Genomic DNA, 12762 nt, shown 5'->3' on the forward strand with positions numbered 1-12762 from the left:
CACTTACAAAATTATATTATAACACATAAAATAATACTAAAATAATTTTCTCTGGCCTCGGAATAGTGGTCTCGAAACCACTGTTCTGACTAGGCCCAAAATCGGGCTGTTACATTTCTTCCCCCCTTTAGGGATTTTCATCCCCGAAAATCTTAGTAGCGACTAGGTTAGTCCTCTTATTGAATTATGTCCATATAAACATTAGCTCATCAATAACAATTGTAATTCATTACTGCTTTCACATCGATCTACAAAATCACTTTCTTATCTTAAAACAAATACATAAACATTTCTACGAGTATACACATACATCTCATTTTCTTGATTTCATAAGCAATAATCACTTAATTGAATTTATACTTGCATTTCAAACACATATAAATCACATATTAACATGTATAATACATAACATCAACTCGCATATTCATAACCCACATTTTCATTCATGTATAAGCTGTAACCTGGCCGAAAGTACACATATTCTCAAACATCCCAATGAATATCTTTTATAACTTTATCACATCTCAATATTCAACTTAACTCATTTCCAAAAGAAAAGTCAACTTCCACGTACCTGAACATTTAGTTCATTTAGCACATTCAATCATAGTTAACGTTACCCGTATACAGTCGATTAGGCATAAAGCTTAATATAATACACTGGCATGAGATTTATTCTAGCGCATAACTCGTATATCCAAAATTATCAGCATTCATCAAAAATTCTTACAAACTTTCGAATGTCAAAACTTAATCAAAATAATTTCTTGAACAAGATTAACAAAATAGTATCCATTCAGCAATAGCACATATAACTTCATATACCGAGAATCTCATAGACTAAATCCATAACACATTTTCAACTAAGCACTTAAGTGTACATATAACGTAAATCCATTCCTTAACAACATATCCACCATTTTTTTTACACATCCACTTATAACAAAATTACAGCCGAAACAATAATCAATCGTTAATTTATATCTATTAATCCCCAATTCAAACTCAAATACCGAATATCAGTATCTAATTAAAATTCAACATCTAACTTCAATTCTACTTCCTAACATTTGTCAATTTAAAGAGCGTCATACTTGTCTGAGTATGTCGTTTACTTAAAGCCATAGTCCAACCATGTTCTTACATGTTATCACATATCGAGTCGATGCCATGTCCTAGACATGGTCTTACACAACATCTCAAATCAATGCCTTCATCCCAGATGAGGTCTTACATGAATCTCATTTCACACACTTAGTGCCCACTGACCGATCTCGAACACATAGTGCTCGGTTGAAGAACTCGCACACACAGTGCCTCAATTACCGATCTCGCACACATAGTGCTTGGTTAAAGGAATTCGCACACACAGTGCCTCAATTACTGATCTCGCACACATAGTGCTCGGTTAAAGGAATTTGCACACATAGTGCCTCTAATCATTCGCACACATAATGCCCATATTCATTCGTTATTACACATTGAAATGGCTTAACCAAGTCTATAAAACATCATATATGTACACTTTAAATGTATTCTTTCATTTAACTTTGAATTCATATAGTAATGAACACTTAAACCTTACTCGAATCACTGGCATTAAGCCTGCTAGGCACGAAGACCCGAATATACATCACCGGCACGAAGCCTACTAGGCACGAAGGCCCGAATACATATCACCGGCACGAAGCCTGCTAGGCACGAAGGCCCGAATACATATCACCGGCACGAAGCCTGCTAGGCACGAAGGCCCAAATACACATCATCGGCATGAAGCCTGCTAGGCACGAAGGCCCGAATACACATCATTGGTATAGAGCCTGCTAGGCACGAAGGCCCGAATACACATCATCGGCACGAAGCCTGCTAGGCACGAAGGCCCCAATAGACATCACCGAGTTTCATGCATATTTATTCACATTTTAATACATTTCATATAGCTTATCATATTTGTAATTCACTTACTTCGTTTCAATATATACATATCATATACACCTTGACATTATATCATAGATATCATTTACATGTAGGCTCATTCCAAAGACATTATTTTCTCTTCAAAGTTCTCATTCACATATTTAAAACATAACATCATATATAACATTAACAAAGCATAAACTACACAGCAATTCCATCTCTAATAGATGACATATATATGTATATATTTCGCCCATTTACATGAAATCCTAAACCAAAATATAACTTATCATGCATACAATATACATCACTATTATCCTAATATACTTTTCCATATTTATTTCATAACACATTCAGCAAATTTACTTTGCATTTCAATACTTCAAATGTATATCATACTTCTATTCATACCTTTCTCAATTTTGACACATCATAAGCATGTTTCAATCCTCTCAATACCATCTGCTATAGCTTGATTGGGATTGGAATTCATTATATTACGAAAAACACATTTTAACTATCAGAAATCATCACACTATCATTTTATCACTTTATGGCATGTATAGCTAGACTCACACGTGCTACGTTAGTCCTAGAATCGACTAAACCGTAGCTCTGATACCACTAAATGTAACACCCCTATCCCGTAGCCGTCGCCGGAATAGGACGAGGCGTTACCAGAAATTAGGAATCGGATCAGAACAGTAAAATTTTGAGCCTTTTTCTTAAATAAAAGATCATTTATATATATAACTAATAGATACAAACAAAGATTGAATTTAAAACTTATAAAAGTAAACTTCTATAAGATGCCATATTCACATGGCTTATATACAATAGTCAAAATATCATTCTACTTATAGTCTAACCTATACATGCCATAAGCTAAGTCCAAAACACATGATAACCACAATAGTAGATAGTGTGACGAAGTGTTGACGATCCCCGTGCTAATAGTAAGAGTCAACGATCTACAAAAATAAACAGAGAAACATAACATTCAAAGTAAGCTTTCATAAGCTTAGTAAGTCTTAAGCAATTTAAACAGTTGAACTTAAAAACAAACCAAATGTTCAAAATCACATAACACTTTCTGAGTACAATACTATTTGGCCGATTATGCACAAACACATATCATTTTACTCCATTTATACTCAAACTCATATAAACATAGTATTTACAAGCTTCCGGATTAACTTTAATTCTTTCAAATTTCACTAGTGTATCATTTCTTACCCACACTTACTTTCAACATTCATAGTTAAATGGCATATCGAAAACTATCTTGTAACTTTGCATAATAACTGAATGCACACATATACAAATATACATATGAATTTACCACATCTTTTCATATGCTTCTCATTACACATTCTTTATTCTCGTCAGATCAATCTCACATAAATAATATATATTCTCGTCAGATCAATCTCACATAAATAATATATATATCACATACCTGAATCACTTAATGTGTAATACGAGTTCAATTTATCATCTTAGCATAGGATCTCGTAGTCATATGCTTTATCGAATTCACTAGCATTTGGCCTGCGAGGTATAAAACCCGAACATAACACCAGCACAAAGCCTACGGGACTTTAAACCCGGATACAATCTCAGCACAATTTATTTTATATACTTTTTTACTAACTTTGGCCTCATCAAATATCTAATAATACCCACATTTGATAATTGGTCATTCGGCCACGTTATATACACATAAACATATGTACATTTCACACTTGCCCATTCGGCCACACCATATACACAAGCACATATATAAGATAATGCTTTTATCATTACTTGCTAATACATCATATACTTTGCTTTCATTTAAATAACCACTCAGCCATATTACATTTCTAAGTAACCATTCGGCCTCACTATACAAATAAGATAGCACACATTTTCATAAAGGCCCTTTAGATAACTTGCACACATTTAATATTAGCCATTTCGGCCTCACCACATATACATATCTTGTACATCAATTTCATCATATCAAAACCACTTATATATCATTTCCTAACATCACAATTCAAAATTCACATATGGTTCTAATCAATATCTTATAAGCAACTCAAACAGTTTTATCAATGTTTACAACATATTCTCAAGTTTACGACAAGCTCTCTTCCTGCACAATAGTCACTAAATTATTTATATCTGGAGCTACGAAACTCCGAATTAAGTTACATAAATTTTCCCTGAAATTAGACTCATTTATCTTTCTTCCATAAAATTTTCAAAATTTTTGGTTAAGCCATTTAGTACAGTTTATTAGTTAAAGTATTCCATGTTTCAGGGTATGACTACTCTGACCCCTATACACTACGAACCGAATATCTCCCTGTACAGAATTCCAATGACCGTTCCGTTTGTTTTCCGTAAAAATGGACTCAATAAGGAATCCATGCATGTAAGGTATGACTCTTAATAATTTTTTTACAATTTATGGTGAATTTGTAAAATCAGAATAGGGGATCTCAAATTCATTCGGACCCTATTTTACAAGAATTCAAATATCACACAATATAGAATTCTTTTTCTTCCCCTGTTTCTTTCATGTGAAAATAGACTCATTAAGATTTAATCCCATATTTTGTTCTGCCTCTAACTCATTTTACACTATTTTTAGTGTATTTTCAAAGTTACACTACTGCAGTAACTCAAATCTGTCAAGGCTAAGTTACTCATTCATGATCATTGTTCACAAAATTAATACAACATCATTTCATCCATCATGGTAAGAACACATATTATGCATCATAGATCATCACATATCAAGGCATTCTCATAGGCTTAGTATACATACTTGCACAACTCGTACCATAACTCAAGTGCATACTCACCAATGACTTACCTCATTGGGACCATCATCAACTCTTTCCCTGGATTACCCGTTGAACACTTGGAATACTAATTGGATACTCGGAAAAGCCTTTGCACATAAGTGCCTCAATTGTAGCTAAAGCTACCTCATATCTCATGACATTTCAATGCTCACTCTCGAGCTAGTCATCTAGACTCATAATTCCTAGTAACATGTTACTCGTATCCTATTCTATTCCAAATGTTCAAACGGGATTTTTCCTCGTCTATTAAGGCTTTGTCTTATCATATTTCTATTAATCACATACACATTAATAATTGTACAATTCATGTAATGATAACATTTAAATACATGTATAACATGGTATTGTTTACAAACGAACTTACCTCAATACCACAAAGGTAAAAAAAAAAAAGACGTATTTATCCCTTAATCGATTTCTTTCCGTTCTAGGTCCAAATCCCGATTTTCATCATCTAAAACATCACATTTAACTTATTAAAACAATGTACTGATCAAATTAGTCCATTGACACACTTGGGCTATTTTTATAATTTTGCCCCTATATTTTACCAAAATTACCAAATTACCCCTAGGCTCGTAAAATAATTTTTATCACATTTCTTTACTCCTTGAGTCTAGATGAACCATTTTCATAACTATAGCAACTCATAATTTCAACCATTTCACACATTTACAACTCATTTTACAACTTAGCAATCTAGCCCTTTTAAGGTGTTTTCATGCAATTTCTTTCACAAAAGTTGTTTATTAGACAACTAGAACTCATAATATTCCATAAAAACACAACAAACAACACATTTACTGTCATGGAAAAACCCTAGACTCTTTATCATTTTGCACAATAGTCCCCTCTTATGAAAGCTCATGCTTTAGGGGTTACAAAAATGTAAAAATCTTCAAGAAAGACATTAAAATCACTTACTTGCTAAGCCTCAAAGTTGCTGAAAATATGAAGCTTTCAAAACCCATTTCTTGGCTGGAAAAATCGGTGGAGAGAAGATGAAAAAGGGATGATATCATCCTATTTTTATTTTATTACCTATTTGGTCAAAAGTCACCTAATATCCCATAAATTTTGGCTTTTTTAAAATTTTTGTCTCCCCTTGGCCGGCCACACACTTAAAAAGGGTCCAATTACCCTTTAAAGGCCTCCAATTTTAGTTCTCTAGTCTATTAACACCTTTAGGCACTAAAATACAACTTTTACCTTTTACGCGATTTAGTCTTTTTTCGAAATTGGACTAGAAATCGCTAAAATTAACTTACCAAAATTTACATGCACTTATAAAATTATATTATAACACATAAAATAATACTAAAATAATTTTCTCTGGCCTCGGAATAGTGGTCCCGAAACCACTGCTCCGACTAGGCCCAAAATCGGGCTGTTACACTCTCTTTGAGTAATTTGGCATTTTCATATGAAAGCATTTGAAATTCTTATAAGTCGTTGAGTTGGTACATCCGTCTTTCTTTTGCGAGTTTAGGATATAAGTTGAGTTGTCGAAGAGCCCAGTAAGCTTTGTGCTCTAGCTCCAAAGGTAGATGGCATGCTTTACCGAAACCAGCCTATAGGATGACATCCCTAAAGGTGTCTTGTACGCTGTCCTGTAGGCCTATAAAGCGTCATCTAGTCCTCTAGACCAGTCTTGTCGATTCGGGCAAACTACCTTCTCTAATATGCCCTTGATTTCTTTATTTTCCAATTCAGCTTGTCCATTCGTCTTCGGATGGTAAGCCGTTGCAACCTTGTGTTTGACCCCCTGCTTGTCTAGTAACCATTTTAACCACTTGTTCACAAAGTGGGACCCTTCATCACTAATGATGGCTCTCGGGGTTCCAAACCTCGTGAACACGTGTTTCTGCAAAAACTTCATCACAACCCTAGCATCGTTTGTCAGATATGCCTCTACATCGACCCACTTGGACACATAATCTACTGCGACCAGTATATACTTGTGACCAAAAGATGAAGGAAAGGGACCAAGAAAATCAATACCCCAAACATCGAATAATTCGACCTCAATGATGTTTGTTCGAGGCATCTCATTTCTATGGGTTACATTTCCAACTCTTTGACATCGGTCACAACTCTTTACATATGCATATGCATCCTTGAGTAGTGTTGGCCAAAAGAATCTGGCTTGCAATACTTTGGCTGCAGTACGAGTTCCTCCGAAATGACCCCCACTTGGGGCTGAGTGACAGTGGTATAGAATCTTCGGTATTTCTTCTTCTGCCACGCATCTCCTAATCATCTGATCTGCACACTTTTTAAACAGGTATGGTTCCTCCTAGAAATAGTACTTCACATCGTGATGAAACTTTCTCCTTTGTTGATATGTCTTATCATACGGTATTAAACCACAAGCTAAAAAGTTAGCAATATCAGCAAACCAAGAGATATTATGGACATGACTTACCTTCAGTATATGTTCATCTGGAAATGTTTCTTGAATCGGTACAAGTGGAGAATTCCCTTCTCGCGGCTCCAATATGGACAAGTGATCTGCTACTTGGTTTTCTACTCCCTTTCGATCTTGAATTTCCAAATCGAACTCTTGAAGTAGTAGTACCCATCAGATCAACCTCGGCTTAGCATATTTTTTGGCAAGTAAATATTTAATTACCGAGTGGTCTGTATAAACAGTTACCTTGGTACCTACAAGATAAGATCGAAACTTGTCGAAAGCAAATACGATAGCAAGTAACTCTTTTTTTGTTACCGTATAGTTTAACTGAGCTGCTGTTAGAGTTCGGCTTGCATAATAGATGGGATGAAAAACTTTGTTCCTTCTCTGGCCCATGACAGCTCCTATTGTGAAGTCACTTGCGTCACACATCAATTCAAATGACAAGTCCCAGTCTGGTGTGACAATTATGGGTGCCGTGACTAATCGATTCTTCAAGTCATTGAAAGCTTTTAAGCATTCTTCATTAAATTTGAATATCGTGTCCTTCTCCAATAATTTGCATAAAGGTTTAGCAACTTTGGAGAAGTCTTTGATAAATTTTCGATAGAACGCGGTGTGGCCCAAAAAGCTCCTAACACCCTTTCCAAATGTTGGAGGTGGGAGTTTCTCAATAACATCTACTTTTGCTCTGTCTACCTCGATCCCAAGTCTTGTTATCCGATGCCCAAGAACGATACCTTCTCGTACCATAAATGGCACTTTTCCCAGTTAAGGACTAGGTTTGTTTCTTCGCATGGCCTAAGTACCTTAGCCAGATTGGCTAAGCAATCATCGTACGTATCTCCAAACGCTGAAAAGTCCTAAGCACCTTAGCCAAATTGGCTAAGCAATCATCGTACGTATCTCCAAACGCTGAAAAGTCATCCATGAAAACTTCCAAAAATTTCTCAACCATGTCAGTGAAAATAGACATCATACATCTTTGAAATGTAGCAAGTGCATTACATAAACCAAATGGCATGCGTCTAAATGCAAATGTACCGTATGGGCAGGTGAATGTGGTCTTGTGTTGATCTTCTGGTGCTACCGTAATCTGGTTGTACCCTAAGTATCCATCGAGAAAACAGTAGTAATCTTGCCCTGCGAGTCTATCCAACATCTGGTCTAAGAACGGAAAAGGGAAGTGATCCTTCCTAGTTGCCTTGTTTAGCTTCCGGTAATCGATGCAGATTCTCCAACCCGTAACTGTTCTAGTCGGTATCAACTCATTATCTCGTTCTCTATAACCGTGATACCTCCTTTCTTTGGTACACACTGGACTGGACTTACCCATGAATTGTCTGAGATGGGGTAAATGATACCCGCATCTAACCACTTGATAATCTCTTTTTTCACTACGTCCTTCATGATGGGGTTCAGCCTTCGTTGTCCATCCATCATCCCTTTTTCACCATCTTCCAGGATGATCTTGTGCATGCATACAGATGGACTAATACCGCGAATATCGGCTATGGTCCATCCGATAGCCTTCTTAAATTGTTTCAGGACTAAGATAAGTTTCTCTTCTTGCTCAGAAGTTAACTCTGCTAAAACAATTACAGGCAGAGTAGAAGCGTCACCTAAATAAACATATTTTAAATAAAAAGGTAATACCTTGAGTTCTAGTTTAGGTGGCTCCTCGATTGACGCTTTTGGCTGTGTGTAATCTCTCTCCTCTAAATCCAAAAATTCAAAACGGGATTGTGGATTAAATCCCTTCTGATTAGCTCCTAGCAAAGCTAAGTTTTCATCTTCCTCTTCATCACTTGGAGGGTCTGATGTCAAAATTCTTTCCAGAGGATCCTCAACAGAGTTGAGTTCCTTCTCCACTATTAAATCCTCTATGTTGGATATGCAAAACAATCATCTATTGTGTCAAGAAATCGCATTGACTTGAAAATGTTAAATGATACCTGATCGTCCTGAACGCGCATAATAAGTTCACCCTTCTACACATCAATAAGTGTCCTTTCGGTTGCTAAGAACAGTCTCCCCAGGATAATTGGTACTTTTTTTTCTGCTTCGAAATCTAAAATTACAAAATCAGCAGGAAAGATAAACTTATCTACACGTACCAATACATCCCCGATTTTTCCTTCTGGATGTGCTAAGGATTGATCTGCTAGCTGAAGTGTAACCGTAGTAGGTTGAACTTCACCTATCCTTCTTAAATATCGACATAGACATCAAGTTGATACTTGCGCCTAAGTCACATAATGCCTTACCACAATAAGCTGCTCCAATGTTGCATGGAATGGTAAAACACCCAGGATCCTTCATCTTAGGGGGTAATTTGTCTTGAAGATATGCACTGCATTCTTCGTCAAAGCTACCGTCTCAAATTCCCCAAGTCTTCTCTTCTTGGACAGGATATCTTTCATGAAGTTTACGTAATTTGGCATTTGTTCAAGTGCTTCAACCAACGGGATGTTGATATGAAGTTGCTTGAGTACGTCAAGGAACTTCTTGAATTGGACCTCCTGTTTTTGCTTCTGTAGTCTTTGAGGGTAAGGTGGTGGAGGTTTATATACTGGAGTTGGTACTGGTTGATTTGTCTTTGGCAGCAATTTTGCTGCTAACGGAATGGTTGGCTGATCAGAATTGGCTGGTTCTGAGGTTACCTTTTCAGGTATTGTAGGTTCTGGTTCTAGTGGAACAGGAACTTCAACACTCGGTTGAACTTCTTCCGAATCTTGAGCTTCAGCATGCTCCTTTTCAGCTTCAATGATGTTGGGCTCTACCGTTTTTCCGCTCCTCAATGTTAGTGCTTTACAATGCTCCTTCCCTGGATTTCTCAGATTTTCCGTATCACTAGGTAAAGCACCTTATGGATGGTTACTAAGTTCAGTAGCAAGCTGGCCCACTTGATTCTCCAAATTCCTTAGAGTGGCATCATTCTTCGCCATTTATGCCTTCAATAAATTCTCTAAGCTATTGGACAATTCAACCTGAATTGGTTTCTGAACTTGCTGTTAAAAACTAGGCAGCTAGGTTGGACTAGGTTGGGCATAGTTGTTACTGCCTCCAGCCCCTTGGTTACTCTAGGAAAGATTGGGGTGATTTCGACACGATCGGTTGTAAAAGTTGGATTATAGCCCTTGCCTTCCTCGGTTCTAGTTCTGATTACCTATGTAGTACATGGATTCTGGGTTTGATGGACATTCTTCAAACACATGTCCTTCCCCACAATAGACACAGGCTATATTCTCATATTGGTTAGGTGGTTGAGCTGCAAAACTATTAGACCCATTAGTGGTAAGATTCTTTAACATTGAAGATATCGAAGATACCTGGGATGCAAGTGAAGTGAGAGCGTCCACTTCATGGATGCCAGCAACTTGTCTTCCAGATGTTGCTCGATTGGTTGGCCACTGATAATTGTTACTGGCGATCCTCTCGATGATTTCATAAGCCTCATTGTAAGACTTAGATAAGATAGCACAGTTAGCAGAAGTATCTACTACCATCCTTGTGTGAGCGTTGAGAGCATTGTAAAATGTCTTAAGTTGGATGCAATGCGGAATTCCGTGATGAGGGCACTTTCTTAATAACTCTTTGAATCTTTCCCATGCCTCATACAAGGACTTATCATCCATTTGTTGGAAAGAAGTAATCTCATTTCTCAGCTTAGTAATCTTGCTAGGCGGGAAATACTTCATAAGAAATCTCTCTGCTAACTCTTACCATGTAGAAATCAAGTTCGGTGGCAATGAGTTTAACCAAGCTCGAGCTCTATCCCTCAGCGAGTACGGGAACAGTTTTAATCGTAATGCATCTTCGGGTACTCCAGCTAGCTTTTTTGAGTCGCTCACCTCCATAAACAGTCTTAAATGAAGATGAGGATCTTCAGTAGGCATTCCACTGAACTGGCCCACTGTCTGAAGCATCTGGAACATGACTAGATTCAGCTCGAATTGTTGTGCCTCGATCTCAGGTCTTCTAATACCTGGATTAAGGTCATTAAAAACTGGCACGGCATATTGTTGTAAAGCTCTATCCCTATCATCAGCAATAATGATAGGATTTTGAGCAAGGTTCGCTCCATTTCCTTGATTGATATTCTCGAAATTCATCTCATTGGTCCTTCTCTAGTTCACTTGAATTCTTCGTTGGCGAAAGGTTCATTCTATTTTAGGGTCCACTGAGAGTAAGTCGATAATTCGGTCAATACTCATAAACACCTGAAATAATCAGAGAAGAATTAATTAAGTAAAATTGAATAGGAAAATAAAAGAACCAAAATGTAAAAATAAATTAACAAATAATGTTTTTTTAAAAAGTTCCCCGGCAACGGCGCCAAAAACTTGGAACGGTGGAAATGTGCAAGAGTACACAATCGTAACAAGTAATAAAGTGACAAGTAAATGTCAAGTTATCGTACCCACAGGGACCGTAAAAAGCAATATTTATGAAATTAATTAAAACACTTTGGTGAGGTAAAAATAATTTTGGTTTGAAAAGAGTGATTTATAAACTAAGATTTTAAAACTAAGCAAACAATTTACATAAAATAAAAGAGTTCTAGTGCACGATTTCAATTAAGATTTAATCAAGATGATATAATTGAGTTGGATGAATTATACCTTTTTAACTTAGAAATATTAAATTCGTGCTTACGCTGTTATGAATAAATTCACGGCAACCCAGTAATTTGCTATGCCAATTCAACCGACTAAACAGATTTAATAAAGTAAACATGTTATCGCACATACATACTTATTGAATTAAATTATCTCTCGAATATTCCTATGTCGATTCAACCGATTAATTCAACTTAATAAACATGTAAAAGATTATGTAAAGTAACAAAGTAGCCATGCCTTGAAACAATTTAATCACAACAATCTTGCAAGTTATGCAAGGCATATGTATCGCCAAATACAATGCTAATTTAATTTTCAGTTACCTTAGAAGAATTAAACATGCACTGATTAAGTACTGAGTCCATTAATTGCAATTTCAATCCCTTTAAACAATTAATTCTTTAGTTATCTAAATAATTATAATGCTAGATAACCTAAACATGATTTTACTTAATCAAGCATTTCACTGAGGCCTATAACAGCATAAACACTATTTTAATAATTCAAGTAGGCAAAATATAATCAACCTAACACGAATTAAATTCAAGCTAAATTGATTAAAATAACCATTTCAATAACAATATTTTCATAGATATGTTCATCATAAAAACGACAGAAATTAAAAAGAAAGGGAACAGAAAGCAAATCCAGTGTTTCTCTGTGGCTTGACTGTTGCTCCGTTCTTAGTCTCTGTTGTCTTCGCCGAGCTAGGCTTCTATGAATCCTTGATTGCTGCCCAAGATAGCTGAAGAACACCTCTTTCTCAAGAGAGGAAATCGGCACAAGAGGAATGGAAAATGGGATGGAAAAATGGAGAGGAATCTTTGAAAGAAGTGAAGAGAGGATGAGAGAATGTTGTGGAATGAGGGATGTTGAGGGATGCTTTGAAATGGGAAGCATAGGGTGACTTTTATAGCTGAAGAGGGCTGCTAAAAATAGAAAATTCAGC

At 36.3% G+C, this 12762-nt stretch overlaps 1 long non-coding RNA gene and 1 other non-coding gene across 2 annotated transcripts; one reads left to right on the forward strand and one right to left on the reverse strand.

Annotated features, from left to right (window-relative positions):
- Nucleotides 1-2853: 2853 nt before the first annotated feature.
- Nucleotides 2854-5762, reverse strand: LOC121204983 (uncharacterized). The gene is made up of 3 exons (XR_005900184.1): nucleotides 5700-5762; nucleotides 3377-3468; nucleotides 2854-2888 (listed from the first exon to the last, which is right to left on the reverse strand). It is a non-coding gene; the product is annotated as an uncharacterized lncRNA (long non-coding RNA).
- A 4990-nt stretch (nucleotides 5763-10752) lies between these two features.
- LOC121205640 (small nucleolar RNA R71) lies at nucleotides 10753-10859 on the forward strand. Its single transcript, XR_005900716.1, has one exon. It is a non-coding gene; the product is annotated as a small nucleolar RNA R71 (small nucleolar RNA).
- Nucleotides 10860-12762: the final 1903 nt, after the last annotated feature.

Source organism: Gossypium hirsutum, chromosome A08 (assembly GCF_007990345.1).
Source record: "Gossypium hirsutum isolate 1008001.06 chromosome A08, Gossypium_hirsutum_v2.1, whole genome shotgun sequence".
NCBI lineage: Eukaryota > Viridiplantae > Streptophyta > Magnoliopsida > Malvales > Malvaceae > Gossypium > Gossypium hirsutum.